The sequence below is a fragment of the Ursus arctos genome, unplaced genomic scaffold, assembly GCF_023065955.2.
Source record: "Ursus arctos isolate Adak ecotype North America unplaced genomic scaffold, UrsArc2.0 scaffold_17, whole genome shotgun sequence".
NCBI classification, from domain to species: Eukaryota; Metazoa; Chordata; class Mammalia; order Carnivora; family Ursidae; genus Ursus; species Ursus arctos.
Window position 1 is genome coordinate 39298536 of NW_026622841.1, and position 21731 is coordinate 39320266.

The 21731-nt window shown below is 37.1% G+C and overlaps 1 protein-coding gene and 1 long non-coding RNA gene across 2 annotated transcripts in view; one reads left to right on the top strand and one right to left on the bottom strand.

Moving 5' to 3' along the window:
* DSG1 (desmoglein 1) overlaps window positions 1-21288 on the bottom strand; it is a 72806-nt gene extending 51518 nt beyond the window's left edge. Inside the window, exon 1 of the mRNA XM_026496146.4 lies at window positions 21168-21288. The gene's annotated coding sequence lies outside the window, so the exon portion shown is untranslated. The remainder of the gene's footprint in view (window positions 1-21167) is intronic.
* Window positions 1-21731, top strand: part of LOC130543932 (uncharacterized) — a 200058-nt gene that overhangs the window by 176512 nt on the left and 1815 nt on the right. Inside the window, exons 4-5 of the long non-coding RNA XR_008959710.1 lie at window positions 18866-19021; window positions 20878-21135. This is a non-coding gene — a long non-coding RNA (uncharacterized LOC130543932). The remainder of the gene's footprint in view (window positions 1-18865; window positions 19022-20877; window positions 21136-21731) is intronic.

Below are 21731 nucleotides of genomic sequence, written 5' to 3' on the forward strand. Positions count from 1 at the left end.
AATTTATATATTTTCTATTTACTAATTAGTAATATTTGTAAATATTTATTCAAATTGTTGAATATTTATAAAAATGATTCTATTTGTAAAATAAAATGAAAGTAATAAAATATAAATTAAATTGTTACTTTAGTCATTGAGTATTTTCTTAACAGATATTAATAGTAGTATAAGCTAGTAGTATAATCTAGAAAAAGGTTTTATATAAATACAAACTACCTAAATATTTAAAAGGAAAATCTAATATTTTCAAAATAGAAATCACCTGTGAACCACTGACCATTTAAACTTTAACATGAATGAGGCTAAGACATATTTATCTTGAAACAAATAAAAAGTAATAACAAATAGTAATAATGAAAAGTAATAACTAAACAAATAAAAAGCCATAACGAATTTTCCAAAAGCTCTTGAGATTTAAAATTATTCTACCATTTATTCCACTAGTATTTATTGAATATCTACAACTAGATACTGTGTATACCACAGAATATTGCATAAAAGCCCGATAAATATTTGTGAGATTAACCATTTAATAAAATATATGGATAAATTTATTTCTGTGCAGTGAATCTACTTTTCTCATTAGTTTTTACATAAAGTTGTTAATGCTTCAAATAAAATGTTATTGACCCCCCCCCAAAATAATATGGTCTTCAAGTATGAATGCAGGAAAAAAATGGATGCAGCAAAAATGTTTTTTTACTACACAAATTGGAAAGGTTTTTCCTCTAATTGGCTCTCTGACTTGATTCTTGAATTACCTTCTTATATCCCATGTTTGATGTGAAACTGTTAAATAATTTTAAACTTTCCAAAGTTCAAAAATTAGTAAATGTATTTGAAATAATTCCTGATAGTATTGTTTTCTATTCAGGATTAGTAACAGAATAAGTACTGAAAAACAAAAGCAAATATAAAATCAGAACTTCTGGTAGTGTGGTTATCGGCCCGATGCCCTTTACTGCAACAGAGCTAGAAGACCAAAGAGTGTCAAAGTTAATGAAAGCCCTTGAAAACTCCTTCACTCCTAAATTTAAAGTGTATGTTAAATGAAACGTTCATTTCTTTTGCAGACACTATGAAACGCATCAGTCACCATCTTCTGAAGCATCTTTATATTTAAGAACCTTATATATAGTTTATTGTCCTTGAATTTCAGGAATTGTGGCCCTTAAAACTGAAGATTATCGGAATTTGCTAAAAGATTAAGTGGCTGCTTCTGGGGCCTGGGTTATGTCTAGAACCAGCCAATATTTTTCAGCAAGGGACAGACGAGTAGATCGTGACAGTTTATCCATCTTCTCAAATAACTGTGCGTGTATTTAATTAAGGGACTGTTGCTTACTAGGGGCTATTAACGCATCAAGATGGAATTTTCAGAGTCTAGCCAGGTAATGACGTTCCTGAACTTTGACGGTGGATAAATTGTGAGGTTGATAACATGCTGCAGTTTGCTAGATCCCCACCTTCCCAGATCCCCCAGATCCCCAGATCCACCCCATGAAAGCAAGAGGGGGACAGTGGTGATGTATGATTGCCAGATTCTCTAAGTTGAGGTGAATATTTGATTTAAAGGGTAAACCCTTAATTTCAAAATGATTTTGAAATTAGAGCCACTCCTAGAAGCTGAATGGACTTTTACTGCCTAATGGCATATCTGTTCCTTTAGAGATACCTCCCAGATAGAAACAAAACCATAAATGTTACCTCACACTCACGCACGGGTTGTGTTGGAATCTAACTGGTGAACTGTGGGAGAGATTTGACCATTGTCCCATGTCCACTGCTATCTCATTATCTTACCACCTACTGCAGTTGCTTTATAACAATATTACTATTATTTTACTAAATTAATGGGTCTAGTAAATGTATGTTCTCAGCAAGAACTTGCTAAACTTGTTTTGTGTGTATGTGTGTGTGTGTCTGAGTAGGCGTGATCCATTAGCATAACTTCACAGTCGCCCTGTTATTTCTCTGTACCGACTCACATAGACCTTAGTTTGAAGACAAAGCACTCTAAATACTTCAAAGACATGGAAACATTAAGAAGAGCAACTGATTATTTTTAAGTGCCATTTTAAAAGCTCTGACATGAAAAATGGGGTTTTCTTGGCAATATTCAAGGGAAGTTGCGTGTGGTTAATGTTTTTAAAGCCTTCTTACCATATCTTTTGAAGTAAATTCTATCTTGAGCTAAGTTGCCACCTCTCTGGGTCTCAAAGCTTTTTTTCCAAAGTGGTAGGTGAAATAAGCCTCCTACTTTTAAGAGTTTGTGATTCTGGGAAATAAGTATTTTGTAGTAAATACATTTTGTTATAAACAAGAGAAAGAAAACCTTGGTATTGCATTTAAATAAAGCTGCAGAATTAGTTCTTACCGTAATGTGTAATTAATTCCCCGATGATTTTTGCATAGCAAACTTTCTATCCAATATGATTGCAGATTACTACTTTTTATATCCCAGAATTTACCATATAGTATGTACTCAATATGTTTTAGAATAATCAGATCTGGCAAAAAAGGGCTTGCTAAGGTCAGCTCAGGACTTCTGCCTCCTCTAGAGCTTTCTTCCACATTGGCTTAGCTTCTCAATGTGAGATTTCATAAATTTAGCCATTTTTATTGACAGAAAAATAGCATTCAGATATAAGATTGTAATTACTATAGTCTAACATGACAATTGGGATGACAGATAAATACACTACCTGGGTATTCCTAGAATTAAAGGAACCAAAAAGAGTTGTATTATCTGCACAGTTATAAAAAAAAAAAAAGTAAACTTAAGCCAATAATTGAAAAATAGGATCAATAATTGAAAAATAGGTCCCAGATTTGGTATTGTTTTTCTTTTAAGTGAAACACATTGGCTTTTATTTAGTTTCCCAATGTCTGTGATTTTAAGATTGCTTGGTCACTAGCACTTGGTTATGGTTTTGTAGGAGTACATTTTTCTAGTTTTTATTCAATTTATAGTAATAGCATTAATGTACATATTTCCCCCTTTTTTGTTTAAAGAAAAATGGAAAGATGTACTAGTAAATTATTACTGGAAGTCTTTTGTATTCTGTTCATGATATCAAACTGTCCTGAGATATAGAAATGTAACTTATTAAAAGTGTTTTATATTGAACTAGAAATATACTAATTAACATTAATTTATTGTATTAAGATCTCCATCTCCAAAACTTGAAAAAATATGTCTGTTAAATGTATTTACTGATAATTTCATCTTGCAGGGCGTAAGATTATAAAGTAAGTGAACAGAAGCAGAATCACACTGATGATGATAATCTATAAAGACCCTTAAATCACCCATAAATAGCAATATGCTTTGTTTTGTAAACACTATGCAGTGATTTAAGCTACATGTCTAAATGTAGCAGGAGAGAGTAGCTGGGCGTGAGTGTGGCAGCCCGGATTCAAATTCTGGTCCAGTCATTTCCTATCCATGTGACCTTGGGAAAGTTAGTTCACCTCTCGGTGCCTCAGTTTCCCTATCGGTAAAATAGGCCTGATACAGGGCCTACCTGTAGTGTTAGGGGAATTAAGTGATTTAAAATATGTGCCAACCTGTGGTGATGAGCACTGGGTGTTATACGCAACTAATGAATCGTTGAACACTACATCAAAAACTAATGATGTATTATATATTGGCTAATTGAGGATGATAAAAAAATTAATTAATGTTAAAAATAAATAAATAAATAAAATATGTGCCAAGCACAGAGCAAGGGCTGCATCATTGTTACCTAGTATCGTTACAACATAGAAATGTACATAATAGAATAAAGAGTTCATGTATGCTGTTTGAGTGTACAGTTTTTCTAAATGTGTGCTTTTTCATGCAAGTTAAGTCTGTGCCTTACGTAGTTGGTACATCCCATTCTTTCCATTAGTGTTGTGTTAATTTATTCTTTCTTCAGTGGATATGTGTACACACTGGGTCAGAGCGTAAAAATGCATTTCTCGTGATGGGTTATGGTTAAAAAAAGGGGGTTCCCCTTTTGAAAGTCACTATTCTGGAGCATCTGAATTCCTCCGCTGCTGCCTCAGTTTTGTTTTGTTTTGTTTTGTTTTGTTTTGTTTTCCCTCTCTGGGAACAATGAGTAGTAAAACTGGCTCTTGGGAGGGGGAGTGAAGATAATGGTCTAAGTAGCTTGGGAGAGCAGGCGATTGCCTCCAGGTGTAGACTGGGCGGGGGACAGGGGAGGTGGGTGGAGAGCTATAACAGGGTGGAGGTGGAGAAAGCCCAGAGCATGCAGCAGCCTGTGCTCAGGCTCTGGGTTGGGCTGTGAGGGGCGGAGAGCTCCGCTGAGATGAGACATGTTGGTCCTGGGAAGGAGAGGACGCAGGTTGGGAGAAGGCAGAGAAAAAGTTTCAGTATGCTCGGACTTGCATGGCATGAGATGCGGTTCTGAGAACAGCACAGTTGAAAACTTGGCAGGGAAAAGATAGAGGGGTAGTGGGGCGGGGTGGAGGGGTAAGGTGGTGAAAGAAGTTGGCGGGGAAGAGGTAAGGAAAAGATGGAGTCGATTGAGTGAGAATCTCGACATGCTCCACTCCTTATGACTCAGGGTGACGGCTTAGTGCTCTCAGGCCAATTAAGAGCTAAATCCAACAATGGGAAGTGGAAGTTAGCGCTGGATGCAGCGGTGAGAATAAAAAGCTGTTGCTGCATTAATGAGGTCCAAAGTTTGGTCTCTGAGGCTGATGAGGAGCTTTTGTCTAATTGTTGAGTTCGTGATGAATTGCACAAGCACAAAGGGTGATGGGTGTGGTTTTCAGTGTGATCTACTTCGGGGCTTTTCTAAGGAGGTAGTGAACCCCCAGGAAGTGAGCCAGAGGTTACAGTTACGCACTCAAATTGGTAAACAAACTGTAGGGATCCAATGAAGGACAGTCTGCAGGGGGGAAAGGAGGTGGATAAATCATTGGGTTTTTTATTTATTTTTTATTTTTTATTTTATTTTTTTTAAAGATTTTATTTATTTATTTGACAGAGATAGAGAGAGCCAGCGAGAGAGGGAACACAAGCAGGGGGAGCCGGGGAGGAAGAAGCAGGCTCGTAGCGGAGGAGCCTGATGTGGGGCTCGATCCCAGAACGCCAGGATCACGCCCTGAGCCAAAGGCAGACGCTTAACCGCTGTGCCACCCAGGCGCCCCCGTTGGGTTTTTTAAATGGTGATTGATGTCATTCTCTTTTACTTTGGGTGGGTACCAAACTGACCAATGCATTGTTACCTTTCAAAGATGAAGATTTTTGTATCACTGTCTTGGCAAATCTCAGGCATGGGCGGGCCAGGACAAATTCTGAGAGATACACATCATACTGTTCTCAGTTGTGTGTGTTTCACTCTCCCAGAACCAAGGCTTTACTCCTGGGCCAAACTAGGCTTGTCTTTTCCCTTTTTTTTTTTTTTTCTGCTTGTCTCTTTCCTGTACATGAAGTCTGTACCTCCCTCCTCACTCCATAATGATTATCAGTGTAACCTTTTGTAAATAACTTTACTCGATTATTTTAAAACAATCTTCATAGTATAATAAGGGGAGATATTTTTTTTTTTTTTTTTCATTTTAGAGCTCCTAAAGCATTTCTTTTTCATACAGCATTTGGTAATTGCAGTGAATAAATAGCTACGTAAAATGTGTCCTCTGTTTCTGTGGCTCTTCCTAAAAGGCAAGGGCTGGCAACACGCAGAAAGCATGAATTGAAGGGCAGGAAAGGCTTCTGTCTCTCGCTCACCTGTTTGCCTCTGGGTTTGGCATGTGTGAGATGGGTCTACCAGAAACTGAGGTATGCATGAAGGATTGGCGAGCGGCCTATGAGAGAATGCCCACCTGAGAGGAGAGTCAGGAAGATAACTTTGGTCCAGGAAACAAAACATTGGTTGTCAGAGGGGAAGACTCGCTCATGAATACACTATATTGTTCATCATATCGATTTGTCTCTTGACTTAAATGCACGCCTAATTCCACTGGGAAAGGAAGTGCTCTTATAAAACTGAAATGATATTTTCATGAAAGCCTATAAACACTGATTACCAGCAGCACTGATGCATGGTTCCCAGTTGGAAATAAAAGGTCTAATAATTGTTCATTGTGGAACCCATTGTAGCGTCTACATTTTGCGGATTCCAGGAGATGGTAGTGTGTGACAGAAGACGATGATAATACTGTAAAAGTGCTCATCTCTGAGCACTGTACCCACTGGAGCAAATATCGCCAGAGGGGTAGAGAGGAAGGAAATGGCAGATATCATGGAATGTTCGAGTGAACATGTTCATGAGCGTGCAAGAGACATCCTACAGTTTCTGCTTATTCTAAATATTGCTGGCATACAGGATAGATTTTGTAGGGACAAGAGGTCCTCTCATAACAGCTGGGAAATAAGAACCAACAAAACTATATCAAAGATTCATGTGCAGGGATGCTCAGGCCATTTACCCTATTGGGTAGTCATTTCAAGGTGTAGATTAGTCAAACAGGGTTTAAATGTGCTCTGTGGGTCAATTAAAACCACATGTACATTTATAAGAAAGAATATGTAGGATGGCTGAGAAAGGCGGCTTTTATGAAAGCAGATACAGGGTCCCTACATAATAGAGCTAGCGACGGAAGCTGCACCAAAACCCCTTCTATATTGTCCTGCTCTCTTACCCTGAGAAACATGAGTTGAGAGTGACAGCTATGGATCTTAATCATTTCTACAGTGCCCAGTGTGCTGCCTGTATGCATGCTTAAGTCAGGCTGCATTTCTATAAACTAGTGAGGATAGGAAGATTGCTAGCCAGAAGAATATTGTTCTTCATGTGCTGTCTAAAGTCTTCAGATCTGCAAGAATCAGACTCTTAACTATAGAGAACAGACTGCTGGTTACTAGAGGGGAGATGGGTGGGGGATGGGTGTAATAGGGAATGGGGACTAAGGGGTGCACTTGTGATGAGCACCGGGTGATGTATGGAAGTGGTGAATCACCATATTGTACACCTGAAACTAATATAACACTGTAAGTTAACTAACTGGAATTAAAATAAAAACTTAAAGTCTCTAGAGTTGACTGAAACCTTCCTTTTAGCCCAACACCCAGCATGTAGTCCACGGAACTACTTATCCTTTCTCCAAATGCTCCAAAAAGCCCTTTCACTCATGTTACTTTGCTCACGTGGTTTTAACTTCTTGGGATGTCTTCCCTTTGCCCCTGTCTCCTTTCCCAGCCTCACAAATTCTTTCTTGTTCTTTAAAATGCATCTCAAAGACATACAAATGGACAACAGACATATTTAAAAATGCTCAACATCACTTATCAGGGAAACACAAATCAAAAACCACAATGAGATAACACCTCACACCAGTCAGAATGGCTAAAATTAACAACTCAGGAAACAACGAATGTTGGTGAGGATGTAGAGAAAGGGGAACCCTCTCACACTGTTGGTGGGAATACAAACCGGTGCAGCCACTCTGAAAAGCAGTACGGAATTTCCTCAGAAAGTTAAAAAAAGAGCTACCCTACAATCCAGCAATTGCACTATTAAGTATTTATCTAAAGGATACAAACATGGTGATTCGAAGGGGCACGTCACCCCTATATTTACAGCTGCAATGTCTATAATAGCTAAAATCGGAAAAGACCCCAGATGTCCATTGACAGATGAATGAATAAAGAAGATGTGGGATAGATAGATAGATAGATAGATAGGTAGGTAGATAGATAGATATTACTCAGCCATCAAGGAGGATGAAATTTTGCCTTTTGCAATGATATGGATGGAACTAGAGGTTAAGTGAGTAAGTCCGTCAGAGAAAGACAATTATATGATTTCACTCTTATGTGGAATTTAAGAAACAAAACATGAACATTGGGGAAAGGAAGGAAAGTTAGATGAAAACAGAGAGGAGACAAACCATAAGAGACTCTTAATTATAGGAAACAAACTGAGGGTTGCTGGAGGGGAGGTGGAGGGGGGGATGGGATAACCGGGTGATGGGCATTAAGGAGGACACTTGATGGAATGAGCCCTGGGTGTTATACGCAACTGATGAATCCCTAAATTCTACTGCTGAAACTAATAATACACTATCTGTTAATTAAATTGAATTTAAATAAATAAATTAAAATAAAATAAAATAGAATGCATCTCAAATGGCTTCTCTTTGCAGGCTTTCCTGACTTCCTAGGAAGAACTAGTGTTCAAGTACCCATTTCTATTCTATTACCTAACGCATTCTGTTATGTAATTACCTGTTCACCTGTTTCCATGCTAAACTGTTAACTCATAAAAGCAAGGTCTGTTTCCTAAATGCCTAGCAGAGAGACAGGCTAATAGGGCTCATGAATATTCAGTGACTGACTGACCAACTGAAATAAGAAATATAATAAATAATTTGAAGATCTGTATTTTTTAAATCCTGCTTGTTTTTTATTGTAGTTGTTGTTTTGTTTTTATAACATCATTTTGAGACTGAGATGATTTGACAGGAAAATCTGATTACACATTTTCATTTCAAATCGTGATTTTTTTTTTAAAGATTTTATTTATTTATTTGACAGAGAGAGACAGCCATCGAGAGAGGGAACACAAGCAGGGCGAGTGGGAGAGGAAGAAGCAGGCTCATAGCAGAGGAGCCTGATGTGGGGCTCGATCCCATAACGTCAGGATCACGCCCTGAGCCGAAGGCAGACGCTTAACCATTGTGCCACCCAGGCGCCCCGTGATTTTTTTTTTTTTAAAGAAAAAGGAGATTTCTTCTCTGCTTTGTAATTCCAAACCTTTGAGGAACAGCCTATTAAAAATAGATTCTTGGGGCGCCTGGGTGGCTCAGTCAGTTAAGCATCTGCCGTTGGCTCAGGTCATGATCCCAGGGTCTTGGGATGGAGCCCCACCTCGGGCTCTCTGCTCAGTGGAGAGCCTGCTTCTCCCTCTCTCTCTGCCCCTCCTCCTGCTTGTGCTCTCTCTCTTTCTCTGTCAGATAAATAAATAAAATCTAAAAAATAAATAAATAAAAGAAAGAAAATAGATTCTTGGCTAAGTGCGTAAGTACAATTATTTTTTTCTGAAATGATATATTTATCACTTTAGGGAGTAGGGCATGACTCTTTCCAATCAACATTTTGCTTTGTCTTATCAAATTCATCTAAAAAAGGATTATGAGGAAATGGCTTAGGAAATTAGAATAATGAATAGGTTTTTTTTTTTTTTTCTTCCCGACATCTGCTAATTCTGCAGTTGTTGTACGTGTTGTTCAGATGGGGCTGCCCTTCCTCCTGGTTCAGTGTGGGGCAACGTGGGAAGTGCCTGCTCAGACAATGATGCTAAGAGCAAGGACAGCGCAGAAAATGGGTGATAGGCAGAGGAGGGGTGTTTGGGGGGCTGGAGATAAGAAGGGGAAAAAAGGAAAAGGAAAAGAAAAGAGAAGAGAGAGGCTGACAGAATACTTACTGATGATGTCACTCAAGTCCCTGTATCCAAGACAAATCAACCCCTGTATTTCTTAGTATTACATGAGCCAATGAATTTGGCTTAAGTGATTTGAGTTGTATTTGAGCTCATTTGAATTGTATCATAACCAAAATTTTCCTGCCTATTAGGTTTAGGAGTTCAAGGTGGAGATTAGAGTCAGAAATCTTATAGTCTACAGACTGAACACCATCATAGGAGGAGATGGAAATTGTCCTTGAGACCACAATTGGAACAAGAAAAAAGAATAGTGATAGTTTGCCCTTAACATTCGTGCCTTTCCCACATGAATTTCCCCTAAAATGTTTCAACTGACCCAATACTTGCTGCCACACACATATACACACACTGACACACATGTGCAGAGATACAGGAAATGGAAGAAATTATAACAAGAGGAAACCAAAGTAAAGAACCCTCTAAATGTTTGTTCATTTATCTAGAAGCAGTCAATTAAAAAATATAAATTATAAATTTATAAAATTATAATATACATGAATGAACATAGCATTCCAAATGAGGGATATCTTTTGCAACTTAGAAAGCATGTGTTAGACAGTTAAAGGAAGTAGAACCATAAGATTTTGCAAGCATAAGGGGACTTTGATGTCATTAGATCAGAGTCCTCTCTCTCATCCTCTCTATGAAGCAGATCCAGGCAATTGACAGACTGGCCCTTTTCTCCCCCCAGTTTTGAGATAGTGCCAGGCTTACTCTGTTTCAAGTATTCGATCCATTATATAATAGAACACTTCAAAAAAGAAATTACCTCCAAGAGCCAATGTGTGGCTAGACACTTAGTTTGTTAAAAAAAAAAACACCTAAATTCATTAATAACAAATTAATAATGAGGGGTCTTTCAGGCAAACCAGCGCTATGTGTAAGCCCCTAATCTTTGAAGCTGATGTCATAAAGATCAATACTTTCTTTTATCCACATAGCCTTTGATGACACTCTCAAGGAGTGGAACACCAGATTGGAAATACTTTGTGCAACCATGGTTAGGCATTGCCATGTTAGGTAGGAGGATACCGTTCTCCTTAGAAACTGAAGTACTGTCTAAACACTTGACATAGTTGTTACATTACTTCACATAACATATCTTAGCTAAACTCCCAATAGCACTGTTAGGTTTAACTAAAGAGGTTAAAATTGCAGGGTTTAAACTCTGTGAGAACAGGAAACTTGCGTTCTTTTTGAACTATTTATACTGAGAGTGCAAATGAGAATTGACATAAAATGGATACTCAAGAGATATTTGCTGAAAAAATGAAGTGAGGCAGATGGTATTCAGATAAAATTCTGAGTGACTGTAAAGCCCAGATCGATTCCAGGATGACCTATTGACTCCTAGGCTCTGGTGTGAACAGAAGTATCTTAACTATGGAGTAAAAGAAGTTGTACTTTAGCCCCTGTCTCTGAAAAGATCTTTTGTAAAATCTTAACAGGGAAGACTAATAGGTACCTTGAGCCAGGTAAACAGAAATTTATCATCAAATTTTTGCTGCCAAAGCATCAAGCTCTATAATACAACAAACACCAAAACAAAACAAGGAACAAACCTTGCCACCAACTCTACCCATCTGTCCACCCAATAAAAAAAAAATGTTTTAAGAAACTTTGATAGATAATGATGCTAATGTGATATCAAGGTAAAAGTCATGCTAGACGCCAGGCTGCATTTGGTTGGCTCATGTTCGCTCTAAACTCTGGTCACATTCAGTTCTTTAACACCACTGGATTATAGTTATTTTCAAATAACAAATAAGACCCTTGTGAATCTTCCAGAGTAATGCAGCTGTTGATGGCTACAAGAAAAGATGAAAGGAAAGAGTCGCTTGTCGTCTTTGAACCACAGATTCTATAATATGGAATGGTACATGAAGCCAGTAGATAATTACTTAAGGTTTTATAGTATATAAAACCATAGGGTTTCCTAGTATAGCGGGAAGAGCCTATAGGAGGTCAGGAAGATGTTATACTAGTGAGAAAATAATCTGCCATTCGACTCATATGATTATCAGAAGTTAGGCATATTAGTCACTGAATAAAAGCTCAGGTTTATTGTTTCTTCTTCTAAGATAAATTCGTTTCTAATTTTTGGAATAACATCAGAAATCAATTAGCACCCCTATAATAAATATGGTAGAATATTTGGAGAATTTCAATGTGAATATTCTTCTACTCTCAAACTATATCTGAACTTTATTGCACTGTGGCATTCTGTTGGATACATAACATGTACAAATATTCGAAGAATATTGAGAAAATCCAAATAGAGTCATAAAAATAATTTATAGGAAGTAGGCTTACTATAATGAAATGTATTTATTCAGTCTAGAAAGTTAAAGCTTGGGAAGGATAGTTATTTTCATGTCTATTCAGTCAGCAAACATTTATTATTGAAAAATGGTTACATTTTTCCATCATATTCAGTTTCTCAGTTTTTAACATTCTCTTTTGAGTTTATTTGCATCTACTTTTTGCTCCCTCTGCTTGACTACTTCTTATCTTCAAAGAGTCACCTTGGGCTGAGCTCTGGAATCCTTTCTGAATCTCTAGACGGACAGTAAATACCCTTTCTATAGGCTCCTGGAGTGCTCTGGCCTTCTGACAGAGCTTTTCTCCCTTTCAGGTTTTAGGCTTTAGTTTTCCCTAAAAAGCAAAACAAGACAAAACAACAACAAAAAACAACAAAACTCTTTAAATTCCTTGAGTTCTCAATCAGTGCTCAGAACATAATATGCCATTTATGATGTAAATGAGGAAATCAAGTGAAATAAATGATTTTTAATCCTTTCAGAAAAAATGTGCTCAAAGAGTAAGAAAGATAATATGGAGAAAGTGATGTTGGGAATCCACAGAAGTCAAGGAAATGTCTTTTAGATCCTCCCCCACCCCCCAAAGTAATCCTGGGAAATCCACCTGAAAATTTCTGGAGGGGGGGGGTCTGGTGGCTCACTTGGTTAAGACTCCCACTCCTGGTTTCACCTCTGGTAGTGATCTCAGGGTCCTGGGATTGAGCCCCAAGTCAAGCTTGCGCTGAGCCATGAGTCCGTTCTCTGTCTCTTTCTGCCTCTGCCCTTCCCCTTTCTCGTGCATGCTCTCTCTGCCTCTAAATAAATGTCTCTCTCTCTCTCTCTCTCTCTATATATATATATACATATATATATATATATATATATATATATATTTTCTGGATTTCTGGATTGAATATTATTAGCTTTGAGGGTTTTTTTTTTTTAATGAGGATTTAAAAGTACATAAAATTAAAGGCTCAAACCACGTCCAAAACATTATCTTCCCAAAGTCTAAACTGAATGTGAAACCTTAAACTACAAAAAGTACCAGTCTTGGATGAGAGGCTACTTTGTGACAGAAATGAAATCCAACCCATTCAGGACTAATGTGTATGTGGATTAACTTGATATTATGTGTGGTCATCAAGGTCATCTCTTGGAAACATTCAATTCCCTGGAGATAAAAGCAAATGGGAATGCACTAAATTACCGAGAGGCAACTCAGCTCCCTCACCCAGGGCCCTCGCCATCCCCCAGCATTCCTTAGGGCTGCTGCCGCAGCAAAGAAAGACTCCGCCTCATTCTCTGCCCATCACTTTAGCACCTGGCTTCCTCCTCCAGGCCCAGAGGCTGCCTCCTTCTGTCGACCTTTTGGATATGTCTTACAATCAGAAGGAACACATCTGAAATACCTCTATGGCTATTTTCATTCTGACTTAAATTGCAGTTGACTGTTTACATATTTCCTCCTAAGTATTCACCCTTCTTTTATGCACATGTACACACATGTGTGCACACATAAATACACACACTCAAATATAAGCTCTTAGAAGAAAAAGATTGGGGCTTACTTGTCTTTCACAGAGTTTTTCATATTGTAAATGTTTTCAAAGAAGGAAGAAACTAATATTGGAGAGTAAATTCATGGAAAGTGCTTAGTTAATGCTGTGGATTGGTTTCCTAAATAAAGGAAAACAGTATGTAAAAGAAAGAAAGCATGGAAGGAAGGAAGGAAGGAAGGAAGGAAGGAAGGAAGGAAGGAGGGAGGGAGGGAGGGAGGGAGGAAGGAAGGAAGGAAGGAAGGAAGGAAGGAAGGAAGGAAGGAAGGAAGGAGGGAGGAAGGAAAGAGATATTTGGGCACAAAGTTTACTGTATATTGAAAAATGCAATTAGCACCATTTATATACCCTTAAATTGGGAGTATTAGAATAGAATATTTATGGTCTCTCTTTTTAATAAAGAATTCACAGTAAAAGGACATTAAATAAGGGAAGAAAAAATGTGGTTAAGGAAAATGGAGAGATATACTCTGCTGTTTTTAAAATGTTCCCTGAGATTCATTCCTACTGGGGTGTGGATTTTGTGACCTTGCATATGCAAGCCTGAACTTATTATATCTTTGAAAAATAAAACAGAAGCCTACCCAGTTTGATTGAGATCTTGGCATAGACTAAAGAAAGTCAAAGAAACCTAGTTTTCTTAGCTGGCTGACATTATAAAATGGGGGAAATTCTCAGAAATTGGAGGCTAGTTGGTAAAAAACACCACATGTATGTTGCAAGATTATGCAGTTCCCCCAAACTCTGAAAGAATACAAATAGCATAGTTCTTTAATATTTGTATGTTTATAAATTTGTATATTTATAAAAGATGATGGTATCAAAAGATGTTATTTTGGAAGGTTAGAGGTGAAGGACACAAGTCAGAATGACCTTGACATGAAAGGAAATCATTTATTTTCTGGGTCAAAACTAAATTCTTTGACCCTGTGGAAGATAGAACTGTTTTAAAATTTCTGTTTGTATTCCTATATCCACACATATTGATTTTCTTCAGCTTTTCTCACAAATCCTGCACTTAGAATCCTACTCTCATAAGTGAGATCGCAAAAACCCACCCAGTCTGTCATCACCACCATTTTCAAGAAGTGTTTATCAGCCCTCAAGCGGAGTGTTTTGGCAGCCGCCACTCTGGAAACCACTCCCGAGATGAGAGAATTGTCTGATTCATCACCTTGGAAAGAGGGAGGGGGTCTTACTTCTGGAGGTGGGTTTGGAGAGGAACCCCAGGCTCTCAAAACTCACCAACAAGCGTTCCCATTATTCTATGAAAAATTCCTCATCTTCCTCTAACATACCAACTCAGCTCATAGAGATCTTGCTCTTTTCTTTTTTTAATGGGCACTCAATCTACATTGCTTTCCTAAAGCAAAGCGATCCCAGACACAGGAAGCTTGGACCAGTCCTCTCTGGAGGGCGTGGATACTTTTCCAGGTCAAACTGATTCTGGACTTTTATTATCAGAAAGGCAAGAAATTATGTAAGAAGTTCTGTGTCGTAACACAGTCAAGATTTAAAAAACAAAAAAACTGGGGCACTAATATTTACCTTTTGAAAAAAAAAAACTCAACATTCTCATTTAGAACAGCATCAAAGATGATGGTATCAAAAGATGTTATTTTGGAAGGTTAGAGGTGAAGGACACAAAACATGGGCTGGGAAAAGAATTCCAGTTTGCTTTTTAAGAAAACTGTTTCATCCAGGAAAAAACATGTCCTTTGGAATGTATAAAACTTGGTAATAAAGATTATAAATTTCAGAATGTGATTAAAAAAAAAAAGCAGTAGCAGGATCTGGTATTCTATGTGAAAACTACTTTGTTGATTTAATCTACACACATATCTTCATTTAAAAAAGTACACACACACCACGCTAAAACTGCTTATTCAGTGACGCTGCTCACCAAAGGAATTATTCTTTGACTCTGTTTTTAGTTGGGTGTGGAAAGGTAATTTTCCCCTTGTCTGGAAGCTTGGAGAGGGACCAAAGTGAACACCCGTGTGAACACAAAACAATTAGGAAAGATTCATTCTGAATCAGTTGGTTCCCATGAACAAGCTGGGATTTATTAATCTGCCCTGATTAAAATTAATTAAAATATAGACTTGGGAGTGGGTAAGCAAGTGAACAGGAAAAGAGACAATCAGAGGTAACTAAATATTTAAACATTCTGATATCATAAGGATGAACATTAGTAAGAAATATAATGTTAGTACCATTATTACTTTTCTTACTAGTCATTATTTTTAAAGAATGAGAAAAGTATTAGTGTTATAATTTCTATCTCACAAATTTGGCTTTATGAAAGCATAGACAGATATAATTCTTGAAAATTTTATATTCTCAATACTTAGAATTCATAATTCTTTTTAAATAAAGAGATTTGTTTCAGTTTTCTGATTAGACTATGCAAGTCAAATTATTAACCATGTTGAGGTAGTTTTCTTTGAGAAATTAAAAATAACTTTTGTTTGAAAATATAACTTTCTTGTCCAACTTTTATGGAGTTAAAGGTTTTTTTATGGAAACATTAGAGTAGGTAACAACTTTCCTTTATACAATATTTGCTTAAAAGCAGAGGCCAACATAATTGTTATAAATAGTTGCCTAACTTGTGGATGGGACATTTGTTTTCAAAGTTATGAGTAAGAGGTCAAATTCTACCCGTCAAGTTTGTTGGTACAACTACAAATAGCTTTGGAGGGAAAAAAGGCACCACCCAAACATCATTATTTAATTCACAAGTGCAATTAGTTGCAAGCATTTTCAGCCATAATTTTGTAAAGTCTTCGAGTATTATTCCAACTAATAACAGCAGAGGTCAATGGTGAAAAGTCGATCTGATTTTAGTATAATTCTGAGAGTTACCTTGCTTTGATCATGAATATATGTTGTATTCATATAGATTGAAAACAAAACCTCATGGGATTTTATCTTTTTGAAAGTTTTACTAGCTCAAATTTATTTTCAGAATTTTGTGTCTCTCCACTTTATACAAAGCAGAGTCATAAACTTCCAGGGTGACTTTATAGTGCTATAAAATAATCTCAGGCAGAAAAAACACAAGTGCTTCATATTCAGAGTTGGGCAGATAAAGAAAAAATTGTGTTTAACAGTTTTGATTAGAGACCGGGGAGCCCATTGGAAATCGTTATTGACTTGAGATAAAGAGACCTCTGTTCCTGAATCCAGCAAATGACACATCACTGAAGTAATTGGTTTCATTTTTCTCACCTGAAAAATATGGAAATAGCCACCAACCAACAGCCACTTATTTAACAGGAGTATTTTGTTTATAATGATCATAATTGAGAAGAATTTTGAACTTGGAAGATATGGTGCAAAGACAATTTTAAGTTGTCTCAATGTTCTGCAATTTAACACATCAGAGTTCTACCTTAATATTTAGGCAGAATCTCTATAATTCTATAATCTGAATAGTTTTTCTCTTCAATTTTCCAGAAACTATCAAATAAGTAGTTTACCTTTTATTGGAAAGAAAACATAACATCAAATGCTATTTTTAATTAAAATGCTCTCTTAGTTGAGCTGAGCATGTATTTTTGCATGTCATAATCATATTGTATAAATCACCTACTTCATAATATTTTTAGTGAATATGATTTTTCATTTTTAAGGGTATTGTCATAGTCTATCCTTATCAGAATTCTCTCATTAAACTGTCTCACTAAACCAATATATTTTGGGTTTTTGGCCTTTTTTCCCCTCCAATTTTGCTTTTGTTATTACAGGTGTTGCATTAACATCTCCATGAATTTCTCTTTGCTGTTTCAAATGGCTTCCTTAGGATAATCTATTCTTAGTGTTCTCTTTCCCCCACCTGTACTATACTGTAGAGAAGCCATTACCAAACTGAAAGGTAGCATTTTATTGTTTTTTCCTCCCAAGTCTGCGCTCAGTTAAATATTAGCTTCTCGAAGGAAGGGAATAGATATTGCTGGTCTCTATGTTCTAGGGCCCTAGCATGGCTACTCAATAAAAATCTGTTGAGTAAATAAATGAGCAAATGTCCAGAAATGGAATAACTATGATATGAAGTTCTTTATGATTCTTGAAATATATTGTTCCCAAAAGCACTGCATAATTTATAAAGCTAGTAACAGTGTTTTCTTGGGGCCATTTCACCATGACATAGCTGTCACCATCATTAACAATATTTTTTTTTTAAAGATTTTATTTATTTATCCGACAGAGATAGAGACAGCCAGCGAGAGAGGGAACACCAGCCGGGGGAGTGGGAGAGGAAGAAGCAGGCTCATAGCGGAGGAGCCTGATGTGGGGCTCGATCCCAGAACGCCGGGATCACGCCCTGAGCCGAAGGCAGACGCTTAACCGCTGTGCCACCCAGGCGCCCCCATTAACAATATTTTTGGCACTCCTCTGGATATAACATGTCATCTCAAGATTGTTAAAAGTTATGATTCTTTGATTGTGAGAAAATATAAATATTTTTCAAATACTTTTGGAGTACTAATTTTAAAATATCTTTACTTAGCCACTATTCACTTATTTATTCATCTTATTTAACACCCATTCAATATTTGTTGTTTGAAGTGTACATTACATTCATTTCTTTTCTTTAAACCTAAAGTAATATTTTTAGGTCACTGATTTCTTAATCATTTTTAAGAAAACAATCTTTAAAACTATTATGTGAAGATAATACTATTGAAAGGAATTTAAAGTTTGGCCTAGTTTATATGCAATTAAATTTAATGATCCTTTAACAAAGCCACTCCCAGAATTTTGAAAGAAGTTGCTTCAATTAAAGATCCCAACATTATAGTAGAAAATAAATTGTATGGAATGATACTTTTTTTAAAAAGATTTTATTTGTTTATTGAGAGACAGAGAGAAAGAGAGAGAGGGCACATGTGAGTTGGGGAAGGGGCGAAGGGAAAGAGAGAGAGAATCTCGAGCAGACTCCACACTGAGCATAAGCTTGACATAGGGCTCAATCTCACCACCCTGAGATCATGACCTGAGCAGAAACTAAGAGTTGGATGCCCAACCGACTGAGCTACCCAGGTGCCCCTGGAATGATAAACTTTAAATCTTAGGCTGAGCTGCTATACTTTAGGTACGCTGACCCCAAAGTACTGCTTTTCTGAACACGTGCTCTTCACCCGTTTATGTATTCATTCACTTTGTCATCCATCCGGCACTTGAACAGGGCTACAGGATGCGTGCAGTACCTGGCATGCCCTAAATTCCTGCATTCATTCAACATTGGCTGGTTTACAGACCTTTTTCTAGTTTCTTAGGTTACAGTAAGAAAACACATTGCTTTCCCCCAAGGAATTTAGAATCTGTGGTATTTTCGCTACATAAAGTTCCATTTCTTCTCATTTTTTCCCCTTTAAAGTACTACCTTATCTTAAAAAGCCAGCTCATTCAATGCCATTTTCATAACGTTCCCCACTTCCATAGACAGAATTTATCTCTCCCACTTGTACCAACTCTCAGATAACTTTGTTGTTAGCCCTATTTTTAAGAACACATCCTATTCTGTCTTTTGTTACAGTCAGAGGATGGTGTAATGGTTGAAAGTGTACTCTGGAATCAGACTTCCTGGGTTTGATCCCATTTCTACATCAGGGCTACCTCGAGAAGTTTCTTCCATTGCTGTGCCTCAGTTTCCTCCTCTATAACAGTAGGAGAACCTACTCCAATGTTTGTGGTAAGGATTAAATGAGATATTATGTTAAAAGTGCATGTGCTCAAAGAATGTTAGCTATTACTATCTTTCTCTTTAGCTTGCAGATTGCTGAAAAGAAGAACTCTCTTTTATTAATTTTTGCATCACTGATAATTATCACAGTAAACATCAGGTTGTAATAATTTAATGAATAATATTTTAATCTAGAACAAGTTTTTTAATGGGTCCTTTTTCAGCTTTGGAAATCACCAAAGCATTCTGGATAAATTTCTAAAACAGCAGATAATTAGACTGATTAAAAGTAAAATGATTAGGTAGAAAAATGAAATTACTTGAAAAAACATGTATCCTTGAAAGTGCAGGTTTATTCAGTGTGGTTGAATTGAAGAATTGACCCTTTGAGTGTTTTTCAGAGACTTTGTTGATGGGTAAAGTTGGCTTGCTGGGTCAATTTCTAAAAAATCTATTGAGTTTCAATTACCAAAAAGATGCTATATACCAAGGTGGGATATGGGACCCAAACACCACATTTACAACTAGAATTATTAAGATCTGGGTCCAAGACTCCTCAAACAGCATTAGAGTACAGCTCTAAACCCCATGGTCACCCCCCAGAAAGGGTAAAATAAAAAGACTGAAAATATTGAGGCTTGTCAAAAATGTAGAGCAATTGGAACTCTTACACATTACGACTGGAATGTAAAATGGTAGAAACACTTTGGAAAATTGTTTGGTGCTATCTACTAAAACAAAGGAACATGTACCTACCCTATGGTTTACTAATTCCACCTCTTTGAGATATATATATAGATATAGATAGATAGATAGATAGATAGATAGATAGATATAGATATAGATAGATAGATTTGAGATATAGATAGATAGATGATAGATAGATATAGATATAGATATAGATATAGATAGATAGATTTGAGATATAGATAGATAGATAGATAGATGATAGATAGATAGATAGATAGATAGATAGATAGATAGATAGATAGATAGATATCAGTCATAGATGAATGAATATAGACACTGAAAGACATATGGGAATGTTTGTGGGGGATCTACTATGCATAATATCTCCAAACTAGAAATGGCTCAAATGTCCATCAATAATAGAAAGGATAATATATTACAGTGTATTCATATAGTGAAATACTGTACAGCAATGAGAACACCTACCCCCAAACACGTGAATGAATCATACAAACATAGTATTGGGTGGAAGAAGCCAGATGCAGAAAAAGAACATACAGCATTATTTCATTTTTTTAAATAGACAAAAGCTGAAAAACAAAAAGGAAACAAAACTATGCAGTTAGAATTCAAGTTAGTAGGGGCACCTGGGTGGCTCAGTTAGTTAAGCCTCGGCCTTCAGCTCAGGTCACGATCCCAGGGTCCTGGGATCAAGCTCCCAGCTCAGGGTGAAGCCTGCTTCTCCCTCTCCCTCTGCCTTCCACCCCCTCTTGCTTGTGCGCTCTCTCACTCTCTCTCTCTCTCTGTCAAATAAATAAATAAAATCTTAAAAAAAAATTCAAGCTACTAGTTACATTTGAAGTTAGTGATAGAGGACCTTCACGTTCTAGATCATGATCAGAGGACTAGTTACACAGGCTATAGTTACCTGATAAAAATTCATTGAGCCATATGCCTGTGTACTTTTCATAGGCACATAGCTACCCCATATATATATTATATGTTAATTTAAAAAGTAATTAAACTTTCCCTATGAGTCTGAGCAGAGCTCCTCATAGATTTGCTTTTATGAAGAACTTTTTGAATCTCTTTCGAACTGCCTAATGGAAGCAGGTGAGCAAAATACACTGTAAAGTCCTTCTCCTAAACTCAAAACCGCTTTTGTGCGTCCACAGGCATCTACATTTACTCTTCTCTGTCCAGAAGGATAACTCTAAGGCTGCTTTCCTAAAGTTTGAAGGAAAAAAAAAAAAAAGAAAAGAAAAGAAAAGAAAAGAAAAAAAAGCCCTGTCCCTGGACTTCTGACTCAGCCACAGGAAAACCTGGCAATAAGCTCCACTGTTTATCCACCTTATCTAAAAACCTGGGGGCCTTTATGTAAATGGAATTCCTCTGACACCACAGCAAACCCGAGGTCCAGCATCGTGGGCTGCGTAAGTAATAATTAACGTCAACTATTACTCACCAATCGTAGAAACTAAGAGTTTACATTTCCTTGTACCGGAAGTCCAGAGAGGAGAGTCAGTTTCTAATGGGACGTTTGACAGTGGGTGGATGCTCTGGGCGCTGCACCTTCGGTGTGACTAGCCTGTTGTACCCAAGGGCAAAGGAGGAGGGGAGTACGCTGAGGGTGACTCTGCCCTGCCTCTTCTTTTCACTTTGGCAGCGAACTGTGTATATACCTGGACTTAGCAGGAGAGATCAGGAAATAAATTTGTCTCAGATGCAGAGAACCTAAAATTTCTAGGTAGTTGGTATGGGATAAGAACCACATTCCTTCCTGCTAACTTTGTTTTTTTTTACTGTGTGACTTCAGTTGAGCTCCAGAAATGAGCTTGATGCTGTCCACAATTCACTTATGCTCACATTCCATGAGATTAGGGAGAGTTTAAAATACAATTAGTGTCATCTCTGCTTTCAATGATAATTAAATTATGTACGTGTTGCCCTTTTATGCTTGGTGTGAAATCAGCTTGTTGGCTAGAACCAGTGTTTTTCACTCTACTTGGTTCATGGCAAAACTGACTCC